Source organism: Doryrhamphus excisus, chromosome 16, assembly GCF_030265055.1.
Source record: "Doryrhamphus excisus isolate RoL2022-K1 chromosome 16, RoL_Dexc_1.0, whole genome shotgun sequence".
In the NCBI taxonomy this organism is placed as follows: Eukaryota; Metazoa; Chordata; class Actinopteri; order Syngnathiformes; family Syngnathidae; genus Doryrhamphus; species Doryrhamphus excisus.
In genome coordinates, this window is record NC_080481.1 from 18,501,832 (window position 1) to 18,515,927 (window position 14,096).

General features: G+C 47.9%; 1 protein-coding gene across 2 annotated transcripts in view; it reads right to left on the reverse strand.

Annotated features, from left to right (window-relative positions):
- LOC131104602 (teashirt homolog 2) overlaps positions 1-14,096 on the reverse strand; it is a 57,523-nt gene that overhangs the window by 3,749 nt on the left and 39,678 nt on the right. The window lies entirely within an intron of this gene.

A 14,096-nucleotide genomic window follows, 5' to 3' on the forward strand; every position in this document is an offset into this window, starting at 1 on the left:
GCCACAAATATGATGATGATTATTATTAAAATAACTATATTTATACATTTACATGATCTTGGGAAATTATTCATTATGATTCAATAAAAACTGTACTTTACATTTCTAAAATAACATTCAGAAAAACTAAATTATTATTATTCAAATAACACACTTTTCATTTACATTTAAAAAATGAAACAAAATCATAATTTAAAGAAATAAAAAGGACAAGAAAAGTTGAACAAAATTGTAGAAAATACCAAAAATATTATTTGTACTATTCAATGTGTATTTAAATGTACATTTAAATGTATAAAATGAAATGTTGTGAATCAAAAAGTACAAAACAAATGGTTACTATGTGAAGAAATATTGTGAATATTCCTATTTATTAGGAAAAATATTAGGAAGTCTGTGGTCCAGCCAATCCCTTCTGGAATTCACACGCCAAAACAACAAGGATCCAATCAGCCTGCCGTCGTCCTGCCATGGCGGCGCTGAGCTAAACCGCTAGCGGAGCGCCGCGTGATTGACGACAGGCCACGGACTTAGCGCCGCGTTGGAGGCTTTCCCGGCCTGGACGTGATGCGTTTACTGCCATCAGCGGCCGCAGAGTGACAAACGCAAATTGATTGTTCTGCAGGCTCGGGAACGCCGCCGCAAACGAGCCATTCCACGGTGATTAAAGGCCGCGCCTGCACGCCGCCACGACACCATTGGCTCGCCGCAAACTTCTAGGACGTCTCGCCATGTTGTTTGCACGCCAGCGGAGGGGGGGGCGATGATGATGATGATGACAGGTGTACATACTCTACTGTTGCCCCCCATGGGCGGACATGTTTTTCACACGTGGACATGGCTCCCCCCCCAATCCAAAAACATGTTAGCATGTTAGCTTGATTGGCCACTCCAAATGTGGGTGTTGTCTATATGTGCCCTGGGATTGGCTGGACACCAGTCCGGCTGGGATAGGCTCCAGCACCCCCCCCCCCCCCCCCCCCCCCGTAGGATAAGCAGTAGGAAATGCTACGAGGATGACGTGATTCTTCATCATCATGAAGATGTTGAAACGTTTGCTTTCCTTAAATGAAATGATATTTTAGCGTTTGGACCCCCCCAGTGTGATGCCTGTAAAGAAAGCGTGCCTGCCCCCCCCCGCCACGGTAGATTATTCATGGTCCTTGTCCCAGATGCTAGCATGATGGCTTTCATTAGCGGTGATCCAACAAGACGCCGCCACCAGGAGAAAGGTGCATTTGGGGAGAGGCGCCGGCCCTTTAAAAAATGAATGGGACATAACCGAGGGGGTGCGGGTGCACTTCCAGGCGTCCTTGTGCTTTTTTTTTTTTCGTCAATATTTCACAAGCGCCTCCAGAGAAAGCCTGGAGGTGCTCGCCCCGCTAATGGACGCGTGAAGATGGAGGTTTGGAGAACAAACATCCCGACCAGGAACCCCCCCCCCACCACCCCACGTCGGAGCCGCTTCCCGATTGGCCGAGCCAGGACGGTGATGGCCTCTAAAACAGGCGAGATGCTGAGGGAGGAATGTTTTATTTAAGACGCTTGGATTTCTACGGAAAGATGGAGAATACCGGCGGCTCCGGAAGCAAATGGGGGGGGGGGGGTGGAAACCTGTGGCACCACCCCTGGGGGTTAGAGTTCCAAGGAAGACCTGAAGACGTACAGCGGTGCCTTCAAAAGTGCCGCCATTTTCAATCCGCCACGGCTGGGTTAGCAGTGAGGAAAAGTGTGACGATAACCATAGAACCATAGATAACCATAGATAACCATAGATAATTGCAACAGCAGTCAGGGTAGGATAAATGACATTGTACCCTATTACAGTGCTTGACAACGTCAAAAAGTGACTTCAAAGAATGGCCGCAGTTTGACCCTGGAACAGACTATTTCCATGTGGATTATTGATTATTAACTTTTGATTCGGGTCTTTTTAGGCTTGTATGGCAGTTAAAAATGTTGAAAAACTTCCTAGCAAAAAGGCCGCCCCTCTAGCCCGGAGGGAACCTGAACGCACCGTGCTTGTTTAAAATGCACATCTTAGCTGCCTTGGGGAAAATAATAATAATAATAATAACAACAATAATAGTAATAATAATAATAATAACAGCCTCCACCTGGTATGAATTTGCAGGCGTTATGTTACGTTACGGCGCCGGGAGGAGATTAGCGTCTCGGTCCATCATCTGAGGGCCTCGCCAGCAAAGTTCCGGCGGCACCAACTAACCTTCCTGCTGCCTCCGCCCTCCCACACTCCACTTCCTCCCCGGCAGATCCCACAGGGGGGAAGACAGCAACTGTTAGCTTAGCTTAGCTTACATTAGCAACCACGTCTTCCAAAGGATGCAAACATAAACGTATTTATTGGTCGTCCATATTGAAATGTGAGCAAACCAGCAAAGCTCAACGTTTCCTGTCCAAAATGTTCCCAGCTAGCAAAACAAGCGTAGATTTAGCGCATCCTAAAGCACTCTTAAAGCCTCCATTAGCGTCGGTGCTAATTGACACTTTGGCGGGAAACACACGAAGGTCGGAAAGGCCGGGCGTTGGCCGTAAATCAGCCGGCCGAAGCGCAACGGGAAAGGGGCTCTATCCGAGAAAGCCGAGTCTTGGCATCGCCGGGCTCGGGATTTACGAGGGCGGCTGCCGTCTGTTTGTCAGCCCACGCGCCGCCGTCCCCCCGCGTCCGCTCACTTCACTTCCTGTTTCAGCACCCTTCACTTCCTTCAATAAATCCGCTCGCTAGCTCCGCCACCGCCGCCCGCAGGACTGGAGTCGGAGCAGCGAGATGTTTAGAAAAGGGAATAGCATATTAGCATGCTAGCCTAGCATGATGTTCAATGGAATGCTAGCACTTTAGCGTCACGTGGCTACGCTAGTCTTGCTAATGTTTGCTGTTTCCTGTCCCACGGCGTCATGTGATGTGGATCGCAGTCTTAGCTAATAAATCAAATGCTAAAGTGCTGACTAGCTTAAAACTCCCACATGCTAGCAGCACCTGCTAACTTTGGAGGGGGGGGGCGTGTGTCCGTCCGAGCTGCCCCGTGACGTTTCGCCTGTTACCGCGGTAACGTCACCCTCAGCTGCAAGCGCCAATCAAAGCATCAGCGCTGAGGTGTCAGTCAAACCAGGAAAGTTGGCGTTCCCAACAAAGTTTTGTTCCTGCCACGGCGCCAACAAGCAGGAATAAAAGCGCGTCGCCCTCGCTGAGCTGTGATTAGAAGGCGGCGCCACGAGGTGCGATGGCTGACATCTCCGCATCTGCCGCCGCCGCCGCCGCCCGCTTCACGTCTCCGAGTTCATTCAATCTCCCAAATATCACAGGCCTTCATTCCGAGCCCCGCAGCCATCTGGCGGCGCCGGGACGCCACGGCCACCCTTTTCACACGTGGAGCGCTATTTGCCTTGCCATGAACAGCAGAGCAGTAGAGCGCTCCTGTTGTATAAAGGATCTTTGACTTGGGCTTTCCCAAAAACAGCCCAACATTCCTGTTATATAAAAAATCTCTGACTAGCTTTTGAAAACACATTCCTAAAAACAGCAGAGTGTTCCTGTTTGGCAAAAGATCTTTGACTAGCTTTTTAAAACATATTCCTAAAAACAGCAGTGTTCCTGTTTTGCAGGAGATTCCCAAAAACACCCAAACACTCCTGTTATATACAAAATCTTTGATTAGTGTTACTTCCTATAAACAGCAGAACATCCCTGTTATATAGAAGATCTCTGACGAGCTTCTTAAAACATATTCCTAAAAACAGCAGTGTTCCTGTTTCGCAGGAGATTCCCAAAAACAACAGATCACTCCTGCCATATAAAGGATCTTTGACTGGCATTTTTGAAATAGATTCTGAAAAACAGCAGAGCACTCTTGTTATACACGGACCTTTAAGCAGTGGGGCGACATAGAGGATCTTTGATGAGTGTTGTTGTTGTAGATCCACAAAAAGAGCAAAGTGCTCTTAAAAAATATCAGAACACTCCTGCAATAGAGAGGTTCTTTAACTCGGGTTTTTGCCGTAGATCTTTACAAAAGAGCAGAGCGCTACTGTCTTGTTGACAATCTTTGGCTAGCATTTTAGCAATAGCTCCCCAAAAACAGCAGAGCAGAATCTTTGCCTAACATTTTTGAAGTAAGTCATTAAAAGCAGCAGGCACTCCTGTCATTTAGAGGATCTTTGAAATGGCTTCCGAAAAACAGCAAAGCAATCTTGTCACATACACAATCTTTGACTAGCATGTCTGCAGCAGATTCCTAAAAACAAAAGCCAAATAGAGGATCTTTGATTAGCATTTTTGCAGTAGATCCCTGAAAACAGCAGAACGCTCCTGTTATATAGACAATCTTTGGCAGGCACATGTACCGTCACTAAACTAAAAAGTGGTCCTGTCGAATAGAGGATCTTTGACGAGCGATTTATAAAGCAGCAGAGTACATCTGTCATATGGAGGATCTTTGAAGTCGCTTCCATAAAGTTGAGTGGTGTGGTTTTTGCCGTAGATTCCTAAAAACAGCAGAGGATGGAAGATCTTCTGTCTGAGCTTTTTAAAAAGCAAAAGGCGCTCCTGTCGAATAGAGGATCTTTGTGTATTGTCAGGCCTTGGCGGAGGTTCGTTGTGCTTGTGAAATGGTGCTGGGGGGGGGGGGGGGGTTGCTAACAGGCCAAAGGTAAACAGCGGCAGCCATCTTGTCCGGACAAGCGGGGAGGAGAAGCCCGCGTGTTTGTCACATGACAGATGATCCTTCCTCTCCTGTAGAGACACACTTCCTGTCTGCCACGGCGTGACGAGGTCTGATGCTTCCTTTCTGCAGAACGGCAGTTTACCCCTCGTTCACCCTCATCACAGCGCGGGGGAGGGGGGCATCATCTCGCCGTACGCCACTCAGGGAGCGCGGCGCATATTGGAGCTGACCGCTCCGGCAAACAGGGCGGCGTGACGGGAAAAAGAGCATCCTGCTCGGCTTCACGTGCCGCTCATGGAGTGTCCGTCAGGAAAAACCAAAAGGAGCCTCAACACACCACCGGGCCTTTATGAGTCCCTGAACGCCTCGCGGCACCCGCACACACTGTTCACGCGCAACAAGTGCCCTAACATAACATGGCGGTTGACACCTGAAAAGAATGAATATGAATATGAACATGAACGCAACGCGTCTGGAAAAGTGGAATTCCCGTGGCTTCCCAAGGCTGCAGTGGGAGCGCTAGTCATGTGCGATACCACCGATACGAGTACTAAAGTACTACTACTGCTGCATCTGTTCCACGCTGGCGAGGGTTTATTAGCATGTGAGAACTAGCATGCTAATATTCCCAAGCATTAACACACTTATGTGTGCGCTACCATGTTGGTGCTGCATGTTAGCATTGTTAGCATGGTGATATTGGCATCCTAGAATTGTAGCCTGATGTAAAGACAGCGTGCTAGCATGCCAGGCATGTCTGTAGAAGGTCTCGGTGTAAAGGTCATAAGCACGAGTCCAAGACAAAAGTAGAACTCATTGGGATGGCCTAAGACGGGCTAATAGCCATGCTAATAGCCATGCTAATAGCAATGCTAATAGCCATGCTAATAGCAATGCTAATAGCCATGCTAATAGCCATGCTAATAACCATGCGAATAGCAATGCTAATAGCAATGCTAATAGCCATGCTAATAGCAATGCTAATAGCAATGCTAATAGCCATGCTAATAGCCATGCTAATAGCAATGCTAATAGCCATGCTAATAGCCATGCTAATAACCATGCTAATAACCATGCTAATAGCAATGCTAATAAGGAGTGGCTGTAGGGAGGCCCTCGTCCTTTGGGGAGACGTAGCGGTTCCCACGCGTGCACGTGTGCAGCGTCACCTCCGCGTGAACCCAAACCAAGCACGGCCCCTCGTCAAGGTCGTGTGTGGTGACCGTGACGACCGTGACGACCGTGACGACCGTGACGACGGTGCAGCTGCGTTTCCTGTTGGCAAGGATCTGCACGTCACTAAACGTTTTGGCCTTTTTCTTGCGTGTTTACGAGGCTGCTGGACGAGCGCCAGCACTTTTACCTTTTCAGCAGAGCAAGGCACTTTCTCAACATTTTACTTCATTAATAATCCCCTGCCACTTTGGGGGGGGGGGGGGCAGCTCCTCCTCTCAGGTGGGCTTCAAGGTACAGAAGACAAGGAGATCATGAAAACAAGCTGACAGCCCAAACAACGCAATTAGCACACTTGCTAACGTCTCCTGAGGACTTAAAGCGTTTATTACGGCCACAGTTTGACCCTGGAACAGACAATTGATTCCAGCAGAATAAAAACATGACATATTGACAGTATTATTAGCAGTGTTTAACTTCTTTTTACACTTGTTGTGAATGCTAAAAAGTGACTTCCAACATGAAGACTAAATAACTACATTTAGGACGGCCACAGTTTGACCCTGGAACAGACGATTGATTCCAGTAGAATAAAAACATGACATATTGACACTATTATTAGCAGTGTTTAACTTCTTTTTACACTTGCATGACAGTTGTGAATGCTAAAAAGTGACTTCCAACATGAAGACTAAAAAACTACATTTAGGACGGCCACAGTTTGACCCTGGAACAGACGATTGATTCCAGTAGAATAAAAACATGACATATTGACAGTATTATTAGCAGTATTTAACTTCTTTTTACACTTGCATGACAGTTGTGAATGCTAAAAAGTGACTTCCAACATGAAGACTAAATAACTACATTAAGGACGGCCACAGTTTGACCCTGGAACAGACGATTGATTCCAGTAGAATAAAAACATGACATACTGACACTATTATTAGCAGTGTTTAACTTCTTTTTACACTTGCATGACAGTTGTGAATGCTAAAAAGTGACTTCCAACATGAAGACTAAAAAACTACATTTAGGACGGCCACAGTTTGACCCTGGAACAGACTAGATTAGATTCAAGTAGAATAAAAACATTTTCCCTGCGTGACATTTAGGAGGAGGAGGAGGAGGAGGAGGAGGAGGAGGAAGGAGGTCTTTTCCGACTTTTCCTTTTCTCGGTGACAAGAGGAGCGGTTCATTTATCGAAAAGGGGGGTAGGCGGACGAAGCAGTGGCACGGAACTGATCCCTGCACGGGGTGGGGGGTGGGGGGGGGCTTCGCCGGTAACGACAGAGGAACGCTTAATGGAAATGAGTGACAGGCTTTGGGAATGATTTACAACGGGTGGCGCTGCGGCAGAGGCGGCGCTTGATGGATGACGGCGAGAGACGGAGAGCGGCCATAAATCATGTCTGAGGATCATTGACAGAGATGAAGGAGGTCTGGGATACGCTCCTTCTTCCCATCATCCACCTTCAACACTTACATACGCCGCCTTCCTTACACAGCCCCCCCCCCAGTCATGCTAATTAAAGATGGCCGCCTCAGTCCAACAGCACCTGACACCTTTGTATCCACGCAACCATCATCAACACGCTAGCATGTTAGCATCTAGCCTTACCTTCATCTATGATGGACAGCTCGAGCTCACTCCTATTTTTGTACTATGGACTATGTACTATGGACTATGTACTATGGACTATGGACTACGGACTATGGACTATGTACTATGGACTATGGACTATGGACTATGGACTACGGACTATGGACTATGTACTATGGACTACGTACTACGTACTATGGACTACGTACTATGGACTACGTACTACGTACTATGGACTATGTACTATGGACTACGTACTATGGACTATGGACTACGTACTACGTACTATGGACTATGTACTATGGACTACGTACTACGTACTACGGACTACGTACTATGGACTATGTACTATGGACTACGTACTATGGACTATGTACTACGTACTATGGACTACGGACTACGTACTATGGACTACGTACTATGGACTACGTACTATGGACTACGTACTATGGACTACGTACTACGTACTATGGACTACGTACTATGGACTACGGACTACGTACTATGGACTATGTACTATGGACAACGTACTATGGACTACGGACTACGTACTATGGACTATGTACTATGGACAACGTACTATGGACTACGTACTATGGACCACATACTACGGACTACGTACTATGGACTACGTACTATGGACTATGTACTATGGACTACGTACTATGGACTATGTACTACGTACTATGGACTACGGACTACGTACTATGGACTACGTACTATGGACTACGTACTATGTACTATGGACTACGTACTACGGACTACGTACTATGGACTACGTACTACAGACTACATACTAAGGACCATGGACTATGGACCATGGACTATGGACCATGGACTATGCACTATGGACTATGGACTACGTTATGGGCTATGGACTACAGACTACGTACTATGTACTATGGACCAAGTACTACGGACTACGTTATGGGCTATGGACTACAGACTACGTACTATGGACTACGTACTGTGGACTATGTACTATGTACAATGGACTATGGTTTTGGATAATACACTAGAACAGGTGAGAGCAGCAGCCAAAGATGGTGTATTAGACGTGATGATGGTGTATTAGACGTGATGATGGTGTATTAGACGTGATGACGGTGTATTAGACGTGTTGTTGGTGTATTAGATGATGATGGTGTATTAGACGTGATGATGGTGTATTAGACGTGATGATGGTGTATTAGACGTGATGATGGTGTATTAGACGTGATGACGGTGTATTAGACGTGTTGTTGGTGTATTAGACGTGATGATGGTGTATTAGACGTGATGATGGTGTATTAGACGTGATGACGGTGTATTAGACGTGATGACGGTGTATTAGACGTGATGACGGTGTATTAGACGTGATGACGGTGTATTAGACGTGATGACGGTGTATTAGACGTGATGACGGTGTATTAGACGTGATGATGGTGTATTAGACGTGATGATGGTGTATTAGACGTGATGATGGTGTATTAGACGTGATGATGGTGTATTAGATGATGGTGTATTAGACGTGATGATGGTGTATTAGACGTGATGATGGTGTATTAGACGTGATGATGGTGTATTAGACGTGATGACGGTGTATTAGACGTGATGACGGTGTATTAGACGTGATGATGGTGTATTAGATGTGATGACGGTGTATTAGACGTGATGACGGTGTATTAGACGTGATGACGGTGTATTAGACGTGATGACGGTGTATTAGACGTGATGACGGTGTATTAGACGTGATGACGGTGTATTAGACGTGATGATGGTGTATTAGACGTGATGATGGTGTATTAGACGTGATGATGGTGTATTAGATGATGGTGTATTAGACGTGATGATGGTGTATTAGACGTGATGATGGTGTATTAGACGTGATGATGGTGTATTAGACGTGATGACGGTGTATTAGACGTGATGACGGTGTATTAGACGTGATGATGGTGTATTAGATGTGATGACGGTGTATTAGACGTGATGACGGTGTATTAGACGTGATGATGGTGTATTAGACGTGATGATGGTGTATTAGACGTGATGATGGTGTATTAGACGTGATGATGGTGTATTAGACGTGATGATGGTGTATTAGACGTGATGACGGTGTATTAGATGATGGTGTATTAGACGTGATGATGGTGTATTAGACGTGATGATGGTGTATTAGACGTGATGATGGTGTATTAGACGTGATGACGGTGTATTAGATGATGGTGTATTAGACGTGATGATGGTGTATTAGACGTGATGATGGTGTATTAGACGTGATGATGGTGTATTAGACGTGATGATGGTGTACCAGGAGTGTTGTCAGACTGCAATGAAAGATGAGACAATGACCATCCAGCGTTGAGAAGCTGTGGCGATCCATCAGTCGTGTGTGTGTGCGTTTCTGTGTGTGTGTGTGTGTGTGTGTGTGTGCGTGTGTGTGCGAGTGTGCGAGTGTGAAGAATCCTTTCCACGTGGCAGCTAGGAGTTGTTGCCATCATGTTTGATCGCATCCCTGCATCAAAACACTATTTGATAGACAAGGCAAATAATTAGCTGTCACTCAAACGTCTGACTTCCTTCTCCTCGCCTTCTTCTTCTTTCTTTTTCTTCTTTGTGTTTTTTTCACGCACCCGCCAAAATAAAAGTCCCACCCATCAAAAAGGGTCGGCCGAGGTGGTCCCTTGACGTCTCCTGAACGTGTGAAGGAGGACGCGTACTTCCTGCTGCCGGACCCCACGTAGGATTAGGACAATCCCTCCCTTGGACTGTTTGCTAACGACACGTCGTAGCTTCTTTTTACACTTAATGACACTTAACCACGCTAGAATGGGCCTGGATGCTTCATGAAGCTTGGATGACGCCCACGCTTTGACCCTGGAACGGACTATTTGTCCACACAGCGTGTCGTGTCATGTCATGTCGTGTCATGTCTGCCAGGACCACCCTGATGCGGACCGGGCCGTGCCTGACAGGATGGCGGCGCTCGGATCCTCGCCTTGTTTTTCTTGGAGCGCACTTAAAGGGGCGGGCGGCGGCGGCGCTCGCAGTGAAAAAAAGAAGAAGTGAACGGCGTCATTCATCAAAGTCCAACCCCCCCCCACCAGCACCGCACACATGAACCCGCCCCCCCCCACGCTGATCTTTAAGTGGGACCCCAAACAACCCCAGCAATGACAAGGCATACGTCATCCATACGCACCGCAAGCATCCATCTTGGCCCGCACCCACACGTGCAACATGAGGGGGCGGGGCTACGTCAGCCCAAAAACATCCTCTGATAAAAGCAGGATCACCTTGAAAGCCACGCCCCCACCCGGCACAGGAGCGGCTGACAGCCCACTTGAGAGCGGCTTTAGCTTCTCCTCCCCTTGAGGGGCAGTGATGGATGACCCCCCCCCCCCAGCCCCCCCCATCCATCCTCCAACCTCCCTTCTACTTTGACTTTTACGCTGCAAACAACAACACACATTTTTTTATCCCCGAGGCGAGTTGTTGTTGGGGGGTCATTAGAGGATGGGGGGGGGGGGGGTTCAGACCGCCTGCTGGTCATTCAAGAGCCGTTAGCTTAGCCATCTGCTCCACAATTACACCGCCTCAGCAAATAAAGTCTGCCTCATCAATCACGCCCATGGCCGCGCATCGGCCTCGTCCCGCCTCGTCCCGCCTCGCCCCGCCTCGCCCCGCCTCATCCCGCCTTGCCCCGCCCCTGATTTAACAACTTGGTCCACTGCGGGCGTGAGGGCGGTGGTTAAAGCTACCATGACAGCATCGTGGACGCGTCACACGGAGCCGGACCGTGTCTGCAGCTGGAACGCTGGCTTCGGCAGTTGATGTACTTGGGAAGCATCCCACATGATCCCACATGATCCCACAAGCATCCCACATGATCCCATGTGGAGCAGACTGCTAGCATAGCTCGGTGATGCTACTAAAACACCAGCAGATGTAGCGCTCCCACGCCTGCAGCTGGCAGAGCTGGGAGGGGTCGCGGGAAATATGCTAACGACCCCCATGTAGCTTGTATGCTAGCTGCTGTTCGGGGACCGCGGCGTCAACGCGAGCGGCGCAGAATGAGGACGAGGCTGCTTGACCCGAAAGGAGGTTAGTCCCTGTCAGGAACAAAGTGAGGCGTGTTTCTGGGTTGCGGTCCGCGCTACAAGAAGAGAAGTAGGCCACCTCCGTGCCGGGCTTGGCTCGCTACGCGCGTCACCTGCCAGCACGCCCGGCCCCCGCTGACCCGCACGTGAGCCCCTCTGGCAACCTGCAAATGTCCTCGTGGACCTCGGGGGCGGACGCCGCTCGCAAGGGTCACGCCCACACGCTTTGGTTAACCACAGCCCACAAAGCCACTCGTGCTGACGCTGCGTTTAATGGCTGCAGGAAACCCTCGTTCGATTCCACCCTCGGCCAAACTCCAAATTGTCCATAGGTATGAATGGGGGGGGTGTTTGGATAGGCTCCAGCATTCCCCCACCCTGGTGAGGATAAACACTAGAAAATGAATGAATGAAAATGAACAAAGGTCTTTCTTTCCACCGCAGCCCATTGAGGCAGAAAGCTAGTTGGGCCTGGATTTGTGACCGTGTCATCTTAGGCATAGCTAGCACTTAGCATTGAAATGTTTACAGTCAGAGATTGAAAAGGTTGGGTGCCAAACCTCACTTTTATTTCTACCCATTTATGCAGGAAAAGAGTCGGGTCTGACTTGTACTATTTACTATTTACTATTGTACTATTTAGAAAGAACTTTTAGTTTCAAAAGTGTTCTACAGCAAATGTCTTTGTCATTTCTACCGCAGCCCATTGATGCAGAAAACTAGTTGGGCCTGGATTTGTAACCGTGTCATCTTAGGCATATCTAGCACTTAGCATTGAAATGTTTACAGTCAGAGATTGAAAAGGTTGGGTGCCAAACCTCACTTTTATTTCTACCCATTTATGCAGGAAAAGAGTCGGGTCTGACTTCAACCTTGTCATTGTAGGCACATGTACTATTTACTATTTACTATTGTACTATTTAGAAAGAACTTTTAGTTTCAAAAGTGTTCTACAGCAAATGTCTTTGTCATTTCTACCGCAGCCCATTGATGCAGAAAGCTAGTTGGGCCTGGATTTGTGACCGTGTCATCTTAGGCATATCTAGCACTTAGCATTGAAATGTTTACAGTCAGAGAAATTTGAAACAAATTTGATTGAAAAAGTTGGGTGCCAAACCTCACTTTTATTTCTACCCGTTTATGTAGAAAAAGAGTCGGGCCTGACATTGTAGGCACATGTACTATTTACTATTGTACTATTGTACTATTTAGAGAGAACTTTTAGTTTGAAAAGTGTTTCTCATTTCTACCGCAGCCCATCTAGGCGGCTTCCAGGTGCCAGATACGCGGATGTTTCCGGAGGTTTGACTCCATTAGAGGCGGGGTGAGAAGGATGCCTTTTCAGGGGACACGTTAAAGCTCCTTGCTGGGGGTTTTAAGGGAAAAAAACAAAATCTTTGCGCTGCGGCGGCGACGGCGGCGATGGCAGCGGCGGCAGCGGCGGCGACAGCCCGTCACGAGTCGACTTCTTTGATCAGTCGGCGGCAAAAAGCATCCCTGACAGGCCGAAAGACGATCCCGAAAGGTAGACAAAATGTTGATGAAGAACAATCTGATGAGGCAAAGACAGACAAGGACAAGACGATATTCCGCAATTCCGTGTTTTAGCTGAAAACCGCATCTTTGCCACCGCATCCTGCCCCGGCGACTCCAGCCCCCGAGTCCCACGGCCTCTTTCAGTCGGCATGATAAACGACAGCCGTCACGCCGCCGCCGCCGCCGCCACGGAGCACGGCGGGGAATTGTCCTGATGCATGATTCACAAGAACAGGAAATACACTCGGCCTTTTCTGACGCTCGCCAAGTAGGACGGACCCGGACAGCGTCGAGGGCTCCTGGGGACGGGGGGGGGGGGGGGTGCCGCCCCCGCCCAAAAAGGCAAATCTTGCCCACGCAAGTAAAGTAACGCGGCAATGAAACAAGAAGAGCCAGTCGGGACGGAGACTGGTCCGTCATCACAGGGGAGTGGCCAACCTCCCCACGCCCCCAATTACCCCCAAACTTGTTGGGGTAATTAGTGCGTCTCTAACATGAGCTAGCCTGACAAACAGGCCGCCCTTTTTGGCCTAAAAGGACAAAATAGCACAAATGATGTGAGCTTTAGCATCCTGAAACAACAACAGCTAGCGTTATGTTAGCTAGCGTTTATACATTTATATGTTTATATGTTTACATGTTGATACGTTTATATGCTTATATGTTTATATGTTTACATGTTGATACGTTTATATGTTTATACGTTTACATGTTTACATGTTGATACGTTTATATGCTTATATGTTTACATGTTGATACGTTTATATGTTTATATGTTTACATGTTGATACGTTTATATGCTTATATGTTTACATGTTGATACGTTTATCCAACATATAGCATGTTACATCCACACACACTTCCAGACAAAAGCTAAGTGGAGCTTAGCCCCTGATCATCGCTAGTGAGCTAGACACCCCCCCCCCCCCAACCCTGGGGCCAGCACTCAGCCATCAACGGCGGGCCCCCCACTCGTGCTAAGAGCGTCAGGATGCGCCAGGCCCGAGACCAACACTCAATCAC